At 43.9% G+C, this 19,681-nt stretch overlaps 1 non-coding gene and 2 pseudogenes across 1 annotated transcript; 1 reads left to right on the top strand and 2 right to left on the bottom strand.

Moving 5' to 3' along the window:
* The first annotated feature begins 3,786 nt into the window (after positions 1-3,786).
* Positions 3,787-10,697, top strand: LOC116587201 (annotated as a pseudogene).
* On the bottom strand, positions 10,091-15,217 carry LOC116586227 (annotated as a pseudogene).
* A 3,537-nt stretch (positions 15,218-18,754) lies between these two features.
* On the bottom strand, positions 18,755-18,918 carry LOC116587455. Its single transcript, XR_004284458.1, has one exon. It is a non-coding gene; the product is annotated as a U1 spliceosomal RNA (small nuclear RNA).
* Positions 18,919-19,681: the final 763 nt, after the last annotated feature.

Below are 19,681 nucleotides of genomic sequence, written 5' to 3'. Positions count from 1 at the left end.
ACAGTGGTAAACAAAATACACACAGTCTGCCCTCATGGAATTGGGAACCCACACATGTGAATAAAAAATTATGAGTTATGTTTGAAGAGAGGGGAAATCAAGAAATGGCTATTTGAGAACATACATTTAAGCTGAGACCTGAGGATGAACGAATAAAGACCTTATTTTATCTAATAAATACACATGTGTTACTATGTTCTGGGCACTCTACTCATTAACTCATTTAATCCTCAGATTTTCTCTTTAATATAGATGTTATACCCATCCTTGTTTTACAAATATGAAGACTGAAGTTCAGAGAATTTATGTGACTTGCCTAGGATCACACAGCCAATAAGAACAGAACTGGTGTTCCAGTCGAGGTAGTCCAGACTCTAAAGTCCATGTTTTTATCACTCAGTATGTTCTGTTGAGAACAACCTGGTAGTTATGGATTGAATGGTGTCCTCCAAAAAAGATATTCAAGTCCTAATCCCTAGTATTTGTGAATATGATCTTACTTAGAAATAGGGTCTCTGCAAATGTAATCAAGTTAAAATGAGGTTGTTCTGGATTGGGGAAGGGTCTAGTGTCCAAAAGCTAGTGTCTTTATAGGAGAAAGAGATACATGGAAGAAGATGGAGGTGTTACTGAGAATCAGTTGGAAAAGAAAGTTCAGTTCTGTTTCATTTTATTTTTAAAAAAGATTTTATTTATTTATTTGAAAGAGAGAAAGGGAGAACACACGCAGGGGGAGCAGCAGAGGCAGAGGGAAAAGCAGGCTCCCCACTGAGCAGGGGATCATGACCTGAGCTGAAGGCAGACACTTAACCGACTGAACTATGGTGCTCAAGAAAAGTTCAATTTCAGATATGCTGTCTGAAATGCCTAGAAATGCAAAAGCACTGTCCATTAGGCCATTTAACATACATGTCTCGAGCTCAGAAGAGACCAGGACTCAGAGAAATAAACTGGAGTGGCTTTGCATAAACATCTGTAGAGGACTTCAGAATGACTCTACTTCTTCATCTCTCCCATATCAATGTCCTTTACCATGCCCTCTCATTAATGGCTGTTGGGATGTTAACAAACATGATGGAAGCCAAGGCTTTGAAGACACTTGTGTGATTGGCTTGGCTTTATTCTTGCCCTCTTTTATGATCATGGGAACATCCCAACATCCCTAGCCGAGTCAGTTGGAGATGAAAGACAAGTATATTAGACTTGATGGGCCTGGTCATCCCAGTTGAGGTATTCTGAGATCAATCTATAGCCAGGGGACACCCAGACAGTACTTAAGTGCAGTCAAAGATGGCCGGAGCACCAGGCCAGTTTGCAGAGTGTTGAGCTCAATGAACATTGACTGCTGAAAGGCACTGTGTTTTGGGTGGTGTGTTATGTAGATTTACCCTGTAAGAGAAAAAGGATAAGATGCAGTTTAAAGCTGAGGACCTAGATGAGAAAGCCTTGGGGGGTGGGCAGGGAATGGGGAGAGGAAGGTGAACAGAAAAGAGGGTTCAGAATGGAACCCTGGAGTCAGCTAAAGTTTAGGAATTGGTATCAGTGGAGGAGCAACAAAGGAGACCAAGAAGGAGGGGCCAGAGAAGTGGGAGGAGAACCTGGAGAGGCTTCAGTAAAATGGCAGTGAAGTGACTGATGAGTTTGACAATATGGAGGCGTTTCCATGGGCCCTAAACTCTGAACCTCTGCTCTAATAATCTTTCATCTTTTAATCACCACCGTTTTAGATTCGGCCGTTGTTGAGTTTGGCTTGCATTGCTTCTATAGTTGCATGTCTTTGTATCTTCTTTCTACAATTTACCCTTCACAATAGCGACAAATTATCTTCTTAAAAGAACATTGCATTGTATGTCTTCTTCCTCTAAAATCTTCTGTGATGTTATATGGCTTTTGAAGCCCTCCTAAACTTGGAAGATCTAGGCTGGAGTCTTTAAATTGTTCATGTACGAGGTGTACAACTTTAGGAAAGCTTTATATCTTTCATGAGCCTAAGCCTTGTTTTTTTTAAAGTTGAGAAAATAATAGAACCTCTCAAAACTAAATCTGAACCTGAACCTGAACCTGAATCAACTATCTACCTATGAAAATTATTCCCTCTTGAAGCTGGGGAGATGTCCACCTGGTTAGATTACATGTGCCGGTCTACTTTTCAGTTAAGTGAGGCAATAGAATATGTCTGGAAGTGAAATGTACTACTCCCTGAACTGTTTTTTAAGACTTTAGTTATGTTTTTTCTGAGCCTTCTGCTTCCCCACTGTGTTGAATGATCATGTGGAATAAAACTCCTTTGCCAGTTCTATAATATTAAAAAAACATGTTTTTTCCCTTAAAGTCACTGTATTTTGGGGTCAGTCTGTTACAGCCATCACTCTAATATCACTTCTAGGTGGGTATAGATGGATATATGATGCTGTTGAGAGGTAACATATGTGAGATTATTTAGAAATTTTTTTAAAGTGAGGCAAAATCACCATAGGGTTTGAATTCATAACCTTTTCCAAGAAGTCAGCAGGAAGCTTTTCTAGCTCTCGTTACCTGTTGGGAACACTTAGTATTTGTGGTGGCAGGAGTTGAAATCCATGTCATTTTTGCTAGACCTGGTTTAGGAGATTGATTTGAAACTCGTTTCTTTTTCAGGTCATCCCTAATTCATCTAAAAGAGCTTCTGTCTCCTTACCCTATGATTTGTTTAGCTGGACATTCCTCAACCTGAGAATCTTTAACACTAATGACTTGTCCTAAGGTAGCAACTGTAATTTAGCCCATCACTGTGATTTTATGGAGAAAAAGCAATAAGGTCTAGAAAGAAATAGATTTGTTTTTCTTTAGTTGCAAATCTGGGTCCACTCCCTGGCCCTTTTATTGCAGAAGGGTATTCATTTCTTTCTTTTTTTTTTTTTTTAATATTTTATTTATTTATTTGACAGAGAGAGATCACAAGTAGGCAGAGAGGCAGGCAGAGAGAGAGAGAGAGAGGAGGAAGCAGGCTCCCTGCTGAGCAGAGAGCCTGATGCGGGACTCGATTCCAGGACCCTGAGATCATGACCTGAGCCGAAGGCAGCGGCTTAACCCACTGAGCCACCCAGGCGCCCCGAAGGGTGTTCATTTCTTAGCTTCCTCATCAGCCTTCTTTTCTTCCTAATTACTTAACGATTCATCCTGGACCCTCTCCATTAACATCCTCTCGCCATGTAAAATCTTCCCTACCCTTAAGATTTCTTTTTCTGGGGTAAAACCATCTAGGTCTAACTGCAAGAGGCAGGATTAATTCGTTTTTCAGAGAACAAGGTTAGTGAGTCCCACAGATGCTTTATTCTTGGGTCTTTAGGGGTTCTGAGATGGGTTTGCAAATCAGGGTAATTCAGCCCGGTGATAAGAATCTATGCCAGTGGAGTCTAGGAATGCACATGCAAAAGCTACCAGAAGCCACTGCACTTATCAACAGATTTCATATGATTGTTCAGTAAAAGCTCTGCAGGTCTGCACAGGTCACCTCTCTTGGGATTCTGGGACTGAACCTCAGAGCCAGCCATGGGCCCCCTGCAATCTGGGGGTTACAGCTGCAGAAGCCCAGGAGGTGGGAGGTGGAAGGTGAGAGGTGGTGGGCGGGGGGTGGGGAGGAGCCCAGGAAGGAGCAGCAGCGTGGGCTCCTGCTCTTGCCCAACCCACAAAATCTCTCATGAAGAAGTTTGTAGTCAGAACCTGACACTGCATTTTTAGTCAGGAAAGAAGCAGGAAGAGAAGAGTGTCATCTCCTAGGAATCCAGCCCTGGAGAAACAAGGAAAATTCTTCCAGGGATGGTCTCCCTTTCAGAGTGAGGAAAGAGGAAACCTTTCTGTCCAGCTGATGAAGTGTGTGTTGATGTGGCTAGCACAATCCTCAGAGAAGATGGAATTGGTAAGCTAGCCAAATTCTGTGGAATGACAACGGTGAGCTGTGGGTGGGGCAGTGCCTTTCATAGGGGCCCTCACAGAACTCTTAGCTCCCATCTGGCGCTCCCGGCAGCAGGTGTGAGGCTCATAGTATAGACCCCCCCACACCCCAACACCTGACTCAGGGCATAAGAGAGCTAGTAGGTCGCCTGCAAGAGCGAAATGTTCAGGTTTTCCTCTTATCTGGTGGCTTTACAAGGATCGTAGAGCATGTTGCTTCAAAGTTCAGTATCGCATAGACCAACATATTTGCCAGTAGGCTGAACTTCTACTTTGATGGTGAATAAGCAGGTTTTGATGAGGCAGCCAACAGCCAAATCTGGTGGGAAAAGAAAAGTTCTTAAACTTGTGAAGGAAAAATCTCATTCGAAGGAAATAGTTACGATTGGAGATGGAGCCACAGACATAGAAGCCTTTCTTACTGCTGATGTTTCCATTACATTTAGAGGAAATGTGATCAGACAACAAGTAAGAGATAAAACAGAATGGTACATCACTGATTTTGTGGAGCTTTGGGAAGACTTGAAAAATAATATCAATTTTCATACAGTTCTTAACAATTTTAAGGTTAATTTTTTTTTTAAGATTTTATTTATTTATTTGACAGACAGAGATTACAAGTAGGCAGAGAGGCAGGCAGAGAGAGAGAGGAGGAAGCAGGCTCCCTGCTGAGCAGAGAGCCCCATGTGGGGCTCTATCCCAGGACCCTGGGAACATAACCTGAGCTGAAGGCAGAGGCTTTAACCCACTGAGCCACCCAGGTGCCCCTAAGGTTAATTTTTAAAAGCTATACAGTTTGAGGGATGTCTGGCTGGCTAGTTGGTAGAGCATGTAACTCTTGATCTTAGGGTCATGAGTTCAAGCCCCATGTTGGATGTGGAGCCTACTTAAAATTTTTTTTTTTAAAGTTATACAGTTTGATACTGTTCGCATACAAGTACCTGTTATAACTTAATAGGTAGATTTGGTACTGTTTTTCTCTACTTCCAAGTAAACTATGGAAAATTGCTTTTTTTAACTGCAGTCCCAATATTGTTATGACAATTAATTATCTGGAGAGTTTTATAATCTGAATTCTTTGTTTATTCTCCTAGTTGTATTTTATTTGAAGCCTTTTAAAAGTAGATAGTAACTTAAACACTTTCACTCTTGAGAATATAGGTTAAACAGCTTTTAGTGAACATTGGTTTTCCCTTTGGTAGGTAAATAAAAGTGTATCCATGTAGCAGGAAAAAAGAAAAAGAACCTATGCAATTCTAAATTATGCCCCACTTCCTTCATTCCTTTCTTTTTTATCTTTCCTCTTTTTTCAATGGAGGGAAGGGAAGAGAAGCTAGATCCAGCATTTGAAAGCAGATTTGGAATGCTGTGGTAGAACTTGTTTCATCTCCTTGATGGTACCTTTTGTGTAGATTTTTTTTCTTTTTCTTTTTTTTCCTGTTTCAGTTTGTGAGGAATTATGCCAATCATTCCACCTCCCATCTATGGACACGTTCCAAAGTTCAGTTGTAAATGTATTGTTTGTAAGTTGAATTGCATCGTTCTGTAGAAAAATGAAAATATTGTAACTCCAAGATCAGTTCAGTTATGATTCTATGATGGGGCTGAAATGTCATTCACAAGCAATAACATAAAGTAGAAAATAATACCGTCACCATACTAGTGAGTTTGATAAGGAGGAGAAATAATAGGGAATGAACAAGATTTTATTGTGTGTTTATCTTGAATGCTGATGAAAAGGACGTGGTTATAGGAGTGGGTTGTGTGGTGCACCCAGCGGGGGCTAGTGAAAGTGTAATGAACACAGGGAATTGATGGGGTAATGACAGGAGATGAGTAGACACTCAAGGTTAGCGTGAAACCCATCTATGTGAGTGTGCCTGTCGATCTCACACAGGTTCACAACGTAAGTTGAAATGTTGGTCTCACTTTATACAGTCTGTGTCTGGGTCTTAATGGGTCTCCCATTTCCAAATTTGTTGGAAGATTGGTGAAAGGAGATTGGGATTCCCAGATCATAGCCTCCATTGTGTTGCTTACTACTCGGGGTCTGTCTTTGGTCTGATATTAATCCCCAATATTTATCTCCCTCCATCCCATTGGGTCTTCTGAGTCCCTTGTTTGCATCAAAATTACGTGAATGGTTTACTAAAAACCCAGGTTTCTGGGCTCTACCCTCAGGATTTCTGATTAAGTACTCTTAATCAGAAGAGTTGGGATGGAACCCAAGAATTTGTATTTCAAACAAGTCCCCAGGTGATACTGACTCTGTTCCTGGGGCCACACTTTACCCTAGGTCAATCCAGGTCCTCCTCTGGATTGTGAGCAGCATTCTTTCTGGCTCCAAGCTTCAGCCTTCTCCACCCGGTCACAATCAGACATCTCTAAGGCTCTGCTCAGGACCTTCCAAGCTTCCTATCTAGTGCTCTGGATGTTGAAGACCGTTTCTTTCCTAAGTCCTAAGGATACCGTTCCAGATTGAAGACTATGGAGCCCTGTTTTGACAGCTGTCCACCTTAGAGACCTCTGGGGTCTTGGGACTTGGAAGTCTCTTCCCTTCACCCCAGTTCCTGTGATTCTTTGTAGCTGCCTGCAATGTATTCACCCCTCACCCCTGCAAATCCACTCTCTGAAGCTCAGCTTTTTACCCACTCCTCTGAGCAGCCCTAGGTCCTAATTCATCCTCTTCAAGGGGGGTGTCTGATCCTGAAAGCCAATGTGTGCCACATCCAATAGCTTTCAGCAGATATCTGTTCCCTGCCTCAAAGTTGCGGGTTGTTGAAGCTGTGAAGTGGCTTCCAGGGAGCCAGTCCCCCAGCTTTGGCTCCCCAGTCTGTAAGTTTGGATTCTTCCCGTGTACTATCTCATCACTCAGATGGTGACCGTTCTCCTAGGGAAGCATATATTTTGCTATTAGTTGTTACAAAATTCTCCTTAAATAAACCATGGGACCAGGACTACATGCCAATAAAATTTAGTTTGATGATATTCAGGAAATTGTGAGGATTTTTCAGATTTTTTTTTTTTTTTTTCAGTTTCAAGCCACAGAAGCCTTGAGGTAAAGCCAAAGTCTCTATAGTATTTCTTTTGTTTTGTCCCTACCAACCTATCTTAAAACAGCCTTCCTCTTGACTGGTTTCTGTGAATCACAGGGGCTGGCTCACATGCAGTCACAGAGCATATTCTCAGGTGCCCAGGAACCATCCCCCCGCAACCTTCCTTTTGTTGATGCCTGCCAAAAGAGCCTTCAACTTCCACGCCCAGCAAATGTGGCTCTGCTCTCTTGGTCATCTGCCAGACGCACTATCGCTGGTCAGTCTGCTATGGCAAAGATGCTAATGTCTCTGCCACATGTAGTGACACCTGTTGGCAAAGTTGTGAGTGTTCTGCCCTCTTAATGCAGACCCTGACAGTGGCCCTGACTTGATAAAGGCTTCATGGCACCAACTGGTTCTCTGTGAATGGGGGAAGGATCCTTTTATCTCTTGCCTTAAGTGTTTTTCCTGGGTTCCAAAGTAGTGCTTCTGGTGTTGTCGGTGATTGGAAAGAATTTTGTGAAGGAGCTTTCAGCAGAGATGGCCAGCGGTCTACCAGAGTTCCATTATGTAGAATTAGTTCCAAGAAGTTGCTACCCGAGTATTTAAAACATTTCTGAGCCCTCCCACCCCTCCTGTGCATTCAGTAGAATTACGGAACTAGTTCACCACAATTTCACAATGACAGTTTTGCAGAGATGATGTGTATCATTTTCAGGCCAAGGAGTTTAAGAAGTAGGTGCATCTTCTTTTTCCTTTCTTAGCTCTAAGACCTCAGGGAATGTCAGAATATAGGATGGAAAGAGCCAGAACACCTTGGACTCTTCTATAAGTAAAAAATACATTTTCTTTACATTTAAAAATGATTAAAATGATAAATTATTAAGAACAGTTTGCCACAATTTAAAAAATACATTTCTGTTATTCTAAGCTACTAAATATTTGAGGTTTATGTGTACAGTAGCTAATGTTCCTCTAATTAATTCTCATCTCCCTAAATTTGTTCTCCTTTAGGGCTCCATTTCTCAGAACCTTGTTTCAGGTCACACACAGAGTATAGTAGAAGCAACACTCAGAATTCCTTTCTTCTTTTCACATTGGCCCTTTGTCCTTGGCAAGTCTTTCTGTGGACTTCCTTAATACTCCTTTAAAGACCTTTCTGGAAACAGACTGTTGTTATTACAGAGTAATAGTTAAGCTCACAGGTCCCAAAGAGAGGTTTTTTGGGTTTGAACCTCACCTTTGCCCCTTACTAGCTGTGTGACCTTGGGCAAGTTATTTAACCTCTGTGTGTGTCAGTTGTTTTAAGTGCAAAAACATCGGGTGATAATATTACTTACCTCTAGAGGTTCTTGTGAGGATTCTGCAAGTCAAAAGATGTAGAGTACACGTACCTGGCTGAAATACACATTGCTGTTACACTATTGATAATACTCATATCTCCTCTAGTCACACGTGTGAATCTTGGATAAACAATTGAAATTTGAGCTGAGCTGCTTCCTACAAAATAGTAAAATGCCATATTAATAACAGATGTGATTTCCACTCTGAGAGAAAGGGCATATCCCTACATTTTGGAGTGCTGAACTCCAAAAGTACTTGAGTTATATATCAAGCAATGTGGGAGGCCATTTCACATATTTTGTTCTTAGTGGTTACAAAATTCTGTATAGTTAAATCATGAGACCAGGAATACATTCATGGTAGTTGGGTGATATATAGTGAATCATGATATAGTATTAGTCATTATTATAAATATAATACTGTATTGTATGTTTACCTGCAAAGTATAAGAATTATTTTTTAGAATGTTATTTTTTGTCCTTTTGAATTTGTATTAATAAGAAAAAACATATGTATAAAACCAAGTCAATTAAGTTATTTATCTTCTAAAATACAAGAAGAGAATGACTTTTTTTTTTTTTTTTTAAAGATTTTATTTATTTATTTGAGAGAGAAACAGTGAGAGAGAGCATGAGCGAGAAGGTCAGAGAGCGAAGCAGACTCCCCATGGAGCTGGGAGCCTGATGTGGGACTCGATCCCGGGACTCCGGGATCATGACCTGAGCCGAAGGCAGTCGTCCAACCAACTGAGCCACCCAGGCGTCCCGAGAATGACTTTTAAAAAGTGAGATTTTATAGGCTTCCTCAATATTTCTTGATACTGTCTAAGCAAGCTTGATCATTAACCCTTTTTAAAAATGTATAGATTCTGTTAAAATGAAAAAAATAAAAGTTTTTTTTAAAGTTTTGGGTAGATAGAATTTTATATTTAAAAAGAACTTTGGGAACACCTGGGTGACTCAGTGGGTTAAGCCGCTGCCTTCGGCTCAGGTCATGATCTCAGGGTCCTGGGATTGAGCCCCGTATCAGGCTCTCTGCTCAGCAGGGAGCCTGCTTTCCCCCTCTCTCTCTCTGCCTGCTTGTGATCTCTGTGTGTCAAATAAATAAATAAAATCTTTAAAAAATAAAAAACAATTTTGTGTTAGTTATCATTCAGCTTATATGGATCATTATTTCCCCAAGTGAGTGGGCAAGTATTTGAAATTATTTTAATGAAAATTTAAAAGTCATTGGTTTGTTTTCTGTGACATAGTACACTCATCAAATGTATGTAAATACACAGAATTCTAAGAAAAACATATGCCTGTTGTACTCGAGTTTCACGTCCAAGAGACCACCAAGGAGCCAACACCAATGCAATCACACAAGGGTTTATTTGGCAAGCTTAAGCTTGGGCCCAAGTGTATCTGACACAGCAGAGTAGGGACTTGGACCCCAAACCGGATTACAGTCAGAGTTTTTAAAGGCAGAGTGGGGTTGGACTCGGCAGTAGATAATTGGGCCACAACTGCTGGCTCAGCAGTAGGTGAAGACAAAGGGGATGTTCAGAAGGGCTATCAGGGTAAAAAAGACTGTCAGGATATTGGAGGCCTGGTTATTATCAAGTCAAGGCCATTTCTCCCTCTGATGAGGCACTAACATGACAACAATTTGGAGTTTCCTGGTGGAATGTCACATTTCTCCTATCAAGCGTTCTTGTTAGTGAGTTTTAGGTTTAACTTTGTTTCCATTTTCTTCCGCCTCAGCCTCCTTCAGTTTTATGGAGGGTAGGGCGATGTTAGGGCTAGACTCGAGGTGGGTACAGCCTTGTTTTTCTTGGCCTCCACATTTCCCCCTCTCAGAGGAACCTAAGGAAGGACCCAATCATGGGTCTAAGCTGGCCTCAGTAACAAAGTCCAGTGTTTGGCAATCCTGTCTGAGTACCATGAGTTGAACTGCACTGACTCTGTCTTTGACAAAAGTAACTAATTTATTGATAATGCAGGGCCCAAAGGTAAAGAGGAGAAGGGGGATAATGAGGGTTACTTATCACTCCGTGCACTGGTGTAAAAAGAGGGCATAGTATAAGTAACATTAGTGGGGTATGTGAGAGCAGCTCAGTCTCAGCTTTAGGGGATTGTCCTTGTCCAGCTGGCTCTTCCATTCTGGAACAAAATCCTTGAGAACGGCACGTGGGTCAGCTGGCCGGACGTGGGTGTAGTGGACCCAGGAAGTAATTCTGTCGACCTTGAGAGCGGTGGGAGTAGTCAGGATCACAATGTAAGGTCTCTTCCAGCGTGGTTGAAGTGTCTGGTGTTGGTGTCTCTGGACGTACACCCAGTCCCCCCGGCTGATATCGATGGGGGTCCAGGGGTGGCCCGGTCTCATAGAGGGCCCTCAGCTTAGGCCACACCTGTTCATGGGTCCATTATAACATTTGGAGAGAGAGGAGTTGGTGATCATCAAACTCAGCAAGTACCTCAGGTTTTAAGTTGGGAATAATAGGTGGAGGAATACCGAACATGATCTCATAGAGGGTAAGCCCCATCTTATATGGGGAGTTTCATACCCTATAGAGGGCGAAGGGGAGGAGAGTCACCTAATCCCCATCAGTGTCTAGGGCTAATTTAGTTAAGGTCTCCTTTAATGTTCTGTTCATCCTTTCTACCTGTCCTGAGCTTTGGGGCCTATATGCACAATGTAATTTCCAGTCTGCCCCAAGCACCAGTGCCACTCCCTGTGTTACCTTAGAGACGAATCCTGGTCTGTTCTCTGATCCAATTTTAACAGGAAAACCATGCCTCAGTAAGATGTCTTCTAGCAGTTTCTTGGTCACAGTCTCTGCTGTTTCATGTTTGGTGGGAAATGTCTCTCTCCGTCCTGAAAAAGTATCTACAAACACTAGCAAATACTTATATCCGTATTTTCCAGGTTTTACCTCTGTGAAGTCTACTTCCCAGTAGGCTCCTGGGCAGTCCCCCGGGAGCTGGGTGCTCGGGTTAGATCCCTGGGCAGTGGCATTAGTTAACTGACATGCGTGGCAGCTTGCCACAATCTGTTTGATCTTTGATCAGGAATCTTTGATGGTGGTCTTTGCATGTCGCACCAAGTCTTCCAATTTTTTTGTTCCCATGTGGGTACTATTATGCATTTTTGGATAGGACTCGCCGTCCCAGTTCCTCTAGTAGGATTATGCTGCAATCTGCAGCTCTCCACCATCCATGTAAACGTTGTGTCATGGGCAGACGCCTAATCTATTGTAAGTCTGCATCAGTGTAGTTGAGGCTGTCTGGCAAGCTCGGTGCTCCCGGATCAGGCAGTGTGGTCACTAAGACATGGTCCACTGAGAAGGCTGCCTCTTTTGCCTTTAAGTCAGCCAGATGGTTTCCCCTAGCCACTGGCGTGTCTGCTTTTTGGTGTCCTGGACAATGGATGATGGCCAGTGCCTTAGGCAGCCAGAGGGCTCTTAGGAGCTCAAGGATTTCTACCTTGTTTTTTTTTCTTTTAAAGATTTTACTTATTTATTTGACAGACAGAGATCACAAGTAGGCAGAGAGGGAGGAGGAAGCAGGCTCCCCATGGAGCAGAGAGCCCGACGTGGGGCTCGATCCCAGGACCCTGGGATCATGACCTGAGCCGAAGGCAGAGGCTTTAACCCACTGAGCCACCCAGGCGCCCTCTACCTTGTTTTTAATAGTCCTTCCTTCTGCTGTTAAGAGCCCTCTTTCTCTATAAATGGCTCCGTGGATGTGGGCTGTGGCAAAGGCATATCTGCTATCAGTATAGATGTTTATTCTCTTGCCTGCTCCCGTTGTTAGTGCCTTGGTCAGCGCAATCAGTTCTGCACGTTGGGCAGATGTCCTGGCCGCTAATGGTTCTGCCCATACAGTTTCTGTCTCTGTGGTTACTGCGGCCCCCGCATGCCTGATTCCTTCTCGGACGAAGCTGCTGCCGTCTGTATACGAGGTGTCATTCGTGTCCAGCAGTGGTTGGTCCTGAAGATCGGCTCTGACTCCGTGTACCTAAGCTAGGATTTCTTGACAGTCATGTAGGGGGGGTTCCCAGTCAGGGTTAGGGAGCAGTGTCGCTGGGTTTAGGGCTGTTGGTGTCTGGAACAAAATTCTGGTAAGGTTTAAAAGCAAGCCCTGGTAATGGGTCAAGTGGGCATTGCTGATCCATCGGTCTGGGGGTTGTTTGAGCACCCCTTCGATGGCATGTGGGGTAGTGACATATAGTTCCTGCCCCATAGCCAGCTTATCTGAATCCTTGATCCTGGTGGCCACCGCAGCAATAATTTTTAAGCATGGGGGCCATCCGGCGGCTACAGCATCTAATTTCTTTGAGAGGTAGGCCACCGGTCTTTTCCAGGGGCCCACATACTGATTTAGAACTCCCTTCGCCACGCCTTCCTTTTCATCTACATAAAGGTGGAAGGGTTTAGTCAGATCTGGCAGCCTGAGTGCGGGGGCGGAGACCAAGGCTTGTTTGATCATTGAAGGCTTTGTTCATGGCCTCAGTCTATGCAAAGTCCTGTTTTTGTTTTGTGGCCTTGTAAAGGGGCTTAGCCATTTCAGCGAAACCAGGGATCCACAATTGGCAGAAACCCGCAGACCCTAGGAATTCTCGTAACTGGCAGACATTTCGAGGCTGTGGGATTCTCATAATGGTCTCCTTCCATGCATCCATTAATCACCTTTGTCCATCTCTTAATTTGTACTCCAGGTAGCTCACCTCCGTTCTGCAGATCTGGGCCTTTTTAGCTGAAACCCGGTATCCCAGAGTTGCTATCACTTGGAGCAGATCCTTGGTGCCTTGTAGGCATGTTTCCTGGTCTTCTGCTGCCAACAGGATATCATCTTCGTATTGTAAGAGAGTCAGATTAGGGTGTTTGGCACGGAACTCATCTAAGTCTTCGTGCAGTGCCTCGTCAAAGATGGTGGGCGAATTCTTGAATCCTTTCGGCAGTTGAGTCCAGGTGAGTTGGCCATTGATGCCCTTCTCCGGGTCCGTCTGTTCAAAAGCAGAGATCTTGGCTCTTTGGGGCCAAGGGCAAGCAGAAAAAGGCATCTTTTAGGTCTAGCACTGTATACCAAGGTTTGTCTAGGGGCAAGGTGTAGAGGAGAGTGTAGGGGTTTGGGACTGTAGGGTGCATGTCCATCACTCGTCAGTTAACTTCTCTCAAGTCCTGGACCGATCTATAATCGTTAGAGTGTGGCTTTCACACCAGCAGCAGGGGAGTGTTCCATGCTGAATGACAAGGACGCAGTATGCCTGAGTCTAGCAGCTGTCGGATGTGTGGGGTGATCCCCTTCTGAGCTGTGAGAGGCATGGGGTATTGACAGACCCTGACTGGATCTGCTCCTGGCTTTAGTTCAATGTATATAGCTGGCTGATGTTGGGTCAGTCCCATTCCCCCAGTTTCTGCCCATGCTTGGGGAAACTCTTGCAACCAGTGGTCAGTGTTGGTCATTGGTGCTGGGGGCATTTGGTGAAGACGATATTCATCCTCAAGGTTCAAGACAAGCACCTGGATTGGGTGCCCCTCTTTATCCAGCACCTTTGCCCCTTTAGGGTGGAAACTAATTTTGGCTCCCATCTTGGTGAGTAGGTCTCGGCCTAACAAGGGGTATGGGCATTCAGGGATGACCATGAAGGAGTGGAATACCCGGCCCACTCCGAGATCCACTGTTCTTCAGGTAGTCCATGAATATTGTTTAGTGCCTATGGCCCCCTGTACCCATGAGGTCTTATTTGTCAACTTCACTTGAGGTTGTAGCAAAACAGAGTGTTGTGCCCCGGTGTCTACTAGGAATTTAATTGGTTGCCCCTCCACTTTAAGGGTTACCCTGGGCTTGGGGAGGGGTGCCAAACCCCGACTCCCCAATCATCAAATCTTCAACCTCCAAGATAGTAGTGGAGGCCTTTGGTTTTCTGTTGGGGCACTCCTTTACCCAGTGGCCTTTTTCCTTGCAAAAAACACGCTGGTTCATATTCAGTTTGGGGCATCTTCGATGGGGGCCATCCTCCTTACCTGCTCCTGAAGTCAACTTCTTGAGATGTCTTTGTTTTTCGTGTGGGTCATCCATGGTTGCAGCCAGTAGGATCTCAGCCAGGTTCTGGGTCTGATGGTCACTAATCTTAGCCTGTTGTTCCTCCTGAGTCTCTCTGTTATTGTAGACTCTTTCTGTTACCACTATCAGATCCTGTAGGCTTTTTTCTCCCAGTCTTTCTACCCTCTGCAGTTTTCTTTTAGTGTCTGGAGTGGCTTAACAAAGGCCATAACAATGACAGCTTGGGTTTCTGGGCCCCTGGATTCATAGGGGTGTATTGTCTGAACACCTCTATGATCCTTTCTAGAAATGCCACCGGACTCTCATCTGAACCCTGTCTTACATCATATACCTTGGCCAGACTGGTAGGCTTGTATGCTGCAGCCTTGAGATCTGCCATTAGAGTCTGGCGGTAGACCTGGAGCTTCTCCTTACCTTCTGCCGAGTTGCAGTCCCAAGCGGGGTGAGACAAGGGGAAAGCTGCATTTATGAGGTCAGGGTTCTGGGTTGACTGTCTGTCGTTACCCAGGACGGACTTTTGGGCTTCAACCTGGATTCGCTCTCTTTCCTCAGTGGTAAATAGAACCTGCAAGAGCTGCTGACAGTCATCCCAGGTGGGCTGATGGGTGAAAAGAACAGTATCCAAAAGATTGATAAGATCTTTTGGGTTATCGGAGAACTTTGCATTTTGGGTTTTCCAGTTGTATAAATCACTGGTAGAAAATGGCCAATATAACATTGGCTGTCCCCCTGTTTCTTCGAGGGGGTCCCATGGCATGGAGGGGAAGGACAGTAGAATCAGCCAGTCCCAGGTTTGGGGCTGGGGTTGCACGATGGGTCCGTCCATGTGTCCCTGCTGCTGGCCCATGCATGGGGACCCCTCCATCTGGGAGGGGGGGTGCACTCCCTCGGCTGCTCCTGATGCTTCCGCTGGGAGGGCAGATGGTGGGGAAAGGGGGACCTACTGGTAGGGTGGTGGAAAAATCAGGTCCTCCGTGGAGGTGTCCTGAAGGACAGGGTAAAATGGAGTCTTTGGTTAGAACTCCATCTTTTTGTCAGACTTAGGAGTTGGGTTCCGCAGGGCTAGAGCCTTGGATGTGGGTCCTGCTTTGGGAGGAAGAAAAGGTTTAAGCCAGGAGGGAGGATTTTCGATCATGTCTTGCCAGACCAGGATGTAAGGTATTTGGTCAGGGTAGCTGTGTGGTTTTTCTCTGAAGATGATGGCCTTAACCTGTAAGATAATAGGTAGTTGAAAAGTTCCCTCCTGGGGCCATCCAACATTAAGGGATGGCCATTCAGACATGCAGAAAGTCTGAAACTTTCCCTTTCATACGTCAGTGCTCAGGTTATGAGCTCTTTCCCTGACCTCCAAGAAGTGGGCAATCATCAGAGACAGAGGGGTCATCTGCGTCTGTCCAATCACGTCCTCAGTCCACAACAAGACAGATACACTTACGACAATTAACAAGAACACACGCACAAAGACAAACGATCTGGTGCAGCCGCGAAGACAAAACTGAAAGGAAGTTAAGGGAGAATCCCACCGCAATGGCAGCCGGCTCTCTTCACAGATGAGGACCTCATCCTCCGGGCTGGACCGCAACAGCAGCGGAGCCTCCAGACAGGGGCAAAGGGACGTCTCCCAAGACCCCGCCCCGCCCCCCTCGTCGACGGCCTGCCACATGACCGCTTGAGCCAATGTTGACTCCAGATACTCAGACTGGAATTCCTACACGTAAAAAAAATGCAGAGTGGAGCTCCCAAAGTATGTGCGCAAATAGATAATACAAACAAAACAAAACAAAACAAAAACAAAAACAAAAACAAAAAGCGAGTGTGCTCACCAGCTGGTGCAAGACCCTCTAGGTTGGGGTCCTGGGAGTCTCCCAGATCTCAGTGGAACCTCCAAATGTTGTTCTGGAGTTTTCACGTCCTAGAGTCTACCAAGGAGCCAACACTAGTGCAATCACACAAGGGTTTATTTGGCAAGCTTAAGCTTGGGCCCAAGTGTACCCGACACAGCGGAGTAGGGACTTGGACCCCAAACCGGATTACAGTCAGAGTTTTTAAAGGCAGAGTGGGGTTGGACTCGGCAGTAGATAATTGGGCCACAACTGCTGGCTCAGCAGTAGGTGAGGACAAAGGGGATGTTCAGAAGGGCTATCAGGGTAAAAAAGACTGTCAGGATATTGGAGGCCTGGTTATTATCAAGTCAAGGCCATTTCTCCCTCTGATGAGGCACTAACATGACAACAATTGGGAGTTTCCTGGTGGAATGTCACATTTCTCCTATCAAGCGTTCTTGTTAGTGAGTTTTAGGTTTAACTTTGTTTCCATTTTCGTCCACTTCAGCCTCCTTCAGGTTTATGGAGGGGAAGGTGATGTTAGGGCTAGACTCGAGGTGGGTTCAGCCTTGTTTTTCTTGGCCTCCACACCAAAACATGCTCTTCTGAAAAGTCAAATTTAAATAAGATTGCAAAATACCATGATAACCCTATCTAGACTATGATACAAATAACTGAAATTAAAATTGAAGATGTTGACAAAAACATACATCGTATGAAAGCATTAAGTTTACCATAAGAATAAATGAGGGGATGTAATCTATTTGCTGAGTTTCTAAGAATCCTTACCTAGATTACCCACATTTCTTTAAAAATAAAAAGAGCTGTAAAAGTGAACAGATACTAATTCATTCACGGTCAGTGAATATATAATATATATTAATATAATATGAATATATAATGTAGGTTATTTTAAATTATAAATAATCCTGTATTAATAAAATTACAGAAAATCTATATGGGAGGATTTTTATCTTTTTTTTTTTTTTAAGGCAAAAAGGGTTTGATGAAAACTTAATGGAAGTATTGCTATCCAACACTGTCATTTAGAAATTACTTTTCAGGGCGCCTGGGTGGCTCAGTGGCTTGAGCTGCTGCCTTCGGCTCAGGTCATGATCCCGGGGTCCTGGGATCGAGTCCCGCATCGGGCTCTCTGCTCAGCAGGGAGCCTGCTTCCCTCTCTCTCTCTCTCTGCCTGCCTCTCTGTCTACTTGTGATCTCTGTCTGTCAAATAAACAAATAAAATCTTTAAAAAAAGAGAAATTACTTTTCAAAGAAAGAAAATTCAATTGTATTGCTACATAAATATCTCCCTTCTAATAATAAAATTCTAATCGTTGGTGACTGTGAAAACCGCAAATTTTCTCTTATACACTTTGCTGATGAAAAAGAATAAGATAAAAACAAAATATTTTTTTCAGATTTTATTTATTTATTTGAGAGCCAGAGCAAGAGAAAGAGAGAGAAAATGCGCATGGTGCAGAGAGGGGCAGAGACAGAGAATCTCAAGCAGACTCTGCACCAAGGGTGGGTGTTGGGGGCTTGATGTCACAACCCTGAGATCATGACCTGAGCTGAAACCAAGAGTTGTCACTTAACTGACCGAGCCACTCAGTCGCCCCAAGATTCTTTTTTTAAAATTAGAGGTTTTAATTTATTATTTTTGGCCTGGATTTTTCCTCTTCCTCCTCAGTTCCCAATTGCTGCCCCTCAAATCCCAAATCTTACTCAGGCCTATCTCAAATATCAGTCCCCATAAGAAGCCTATTTTCGTTTGTTTTTGTTTTTCTGTTTTGATACTACTTCTTATTATCTGTTCCCACCTCACGCACTCCGTCTTCTTAACTCATACTGCATTGTGCTGCTTATAGGCTGCTAGGTCCTCTGGGGCAGGGATTGTACCTTCTTCCTTTTTGTGTCACCTGTGGGACCAAGCACAGAACTATGAGCAGTGGGCCCTAAATAAACGAATTAAAAATACTAAGTACATACGGTTTTCCCAGTCCCTTAAACAATAATTTGGGTTTGCTGTTGATCCAAACTTCTCTTCACTTACGTAGGTCTGCAAATCCCTTCAGAACAAAGCCCAGCCTGCGGCATGACTCAGCAGTGCTGGGTCTGTGCGTTCCTTGCTCTGGTAGCTTCCACAGAATGAAAGGAAGATTCTTTGAGCCACACCAGAGGGCAGTGTGACACACATCGGCATGGCCATCCAGGCAGGTAAGAGAGGAAAAACAATGCGGTGATTCTGCAAAGAAAACATTTAGAACATAATTTACTACAAAAGGGATAAATGAACTTAATTTTATGTACTTTAATCAGTCATCCCAAGACTGCCATGATTTGTATCACAGCTGCTGACAGTGATTTATTATTTGTGCTGTCAACAGGTAGAGAGAAATAGGTGTCTATCTGGGCAGACAAGGGTCAATCTTTACATTTATATAAAGAAATAAGTGATCATATTGAAAGTTAATGTTATTTTGTAAATATGAGAACAGCTATAAAAGGCACAATTATTATTTATAATTCAAATGGTCAGAGCATCTTTTTTTTTTTTTTTTTTTTACAGGGGAAAGCGGGAACGCAGTCCCCCACTACCACAAATTATACAGTCGAGTTTCCCACATTTGGGGAAATCGCAGGGGTCAGCACATCCGGAGTGCAATGGATAAGCCTCGCCCTGGGAAAACCACCTTCGTGATCATGGTATCTCCCCTGCCAGGTAAGTATTGGTCAGAGCATCTTAACCTATCAACTAAGAGCTTAATCTCCTTCTCAATATGTAGTATTTTTTGAGTTACAAAATGGAGCAAGTGAATGATTTGCGCAAATTTTTCTCCATGCCTACAAATATCATTATTGCCTCCAAGTTGGGAGTCCAGCTCTCCAACTGAAGTCCCACTGAATTTGAGATATGATGAAATAAGGCACAGTTGCATAATTCTGGTTCTGTATTCTTCTATGAAGTGGCATACTGCGTAGTACTTGCCAGGTGTCATCACTTCTATATTCCAGTTGATGAGTATTTATTAAACTGTAAAATAGAGGAAGCAGTCACTAACAGAGGGAAATTTCTCCTTGAGGGCTTATTGTAGACATTTGTCATCGTGGGCATTCCTGATCACCCAGAACCCTTTGAACACTCTCCTAATGTTTGCAAACATCCTGTTTTATGAGGCTGCCTTCCTCAGGTTGAAGCTGAAAGCTGGCTTTCCCAGATTCCCTTGCAGTGAGGGTACAGGTGAGTGGTCTGGATTCCACCAATCAGATGCATTTGCCTGTGACTTTGATTGGAAGGTGAGCAATGGGAGGAAAGAGGCATACAGAATGTATTATTTGGCAAGGGTGGCAACAAAAGCGGTGGGCTCTTTAGGAGCATTACTGCCAGAGTTTCTGGCATCCACTCCTGTGCATCACGCAGCATGAGCTGGGCCCCATCTGTGCAAGTGATGGTGGTGGGGCTGACCAGTGACAGCAGCTGCGTTTGAGCTGT

Source organism: Mustela erminea, chromosome 3 (assembly GCF_009829155.1).
Source record: "Mustela erminea isolate mMusErm1 chromosome 3, mMusErm1.Pri, whole genome shotgun sequence".
NCBI lineage: Eukaryota > Metazoa > Chordata > Mammalia > Carnivora > Mustelidae > Mustela > Mustela erminea.
This window is presented reverse-complemented; position numbering and strand designations above follow the sequence as displayed.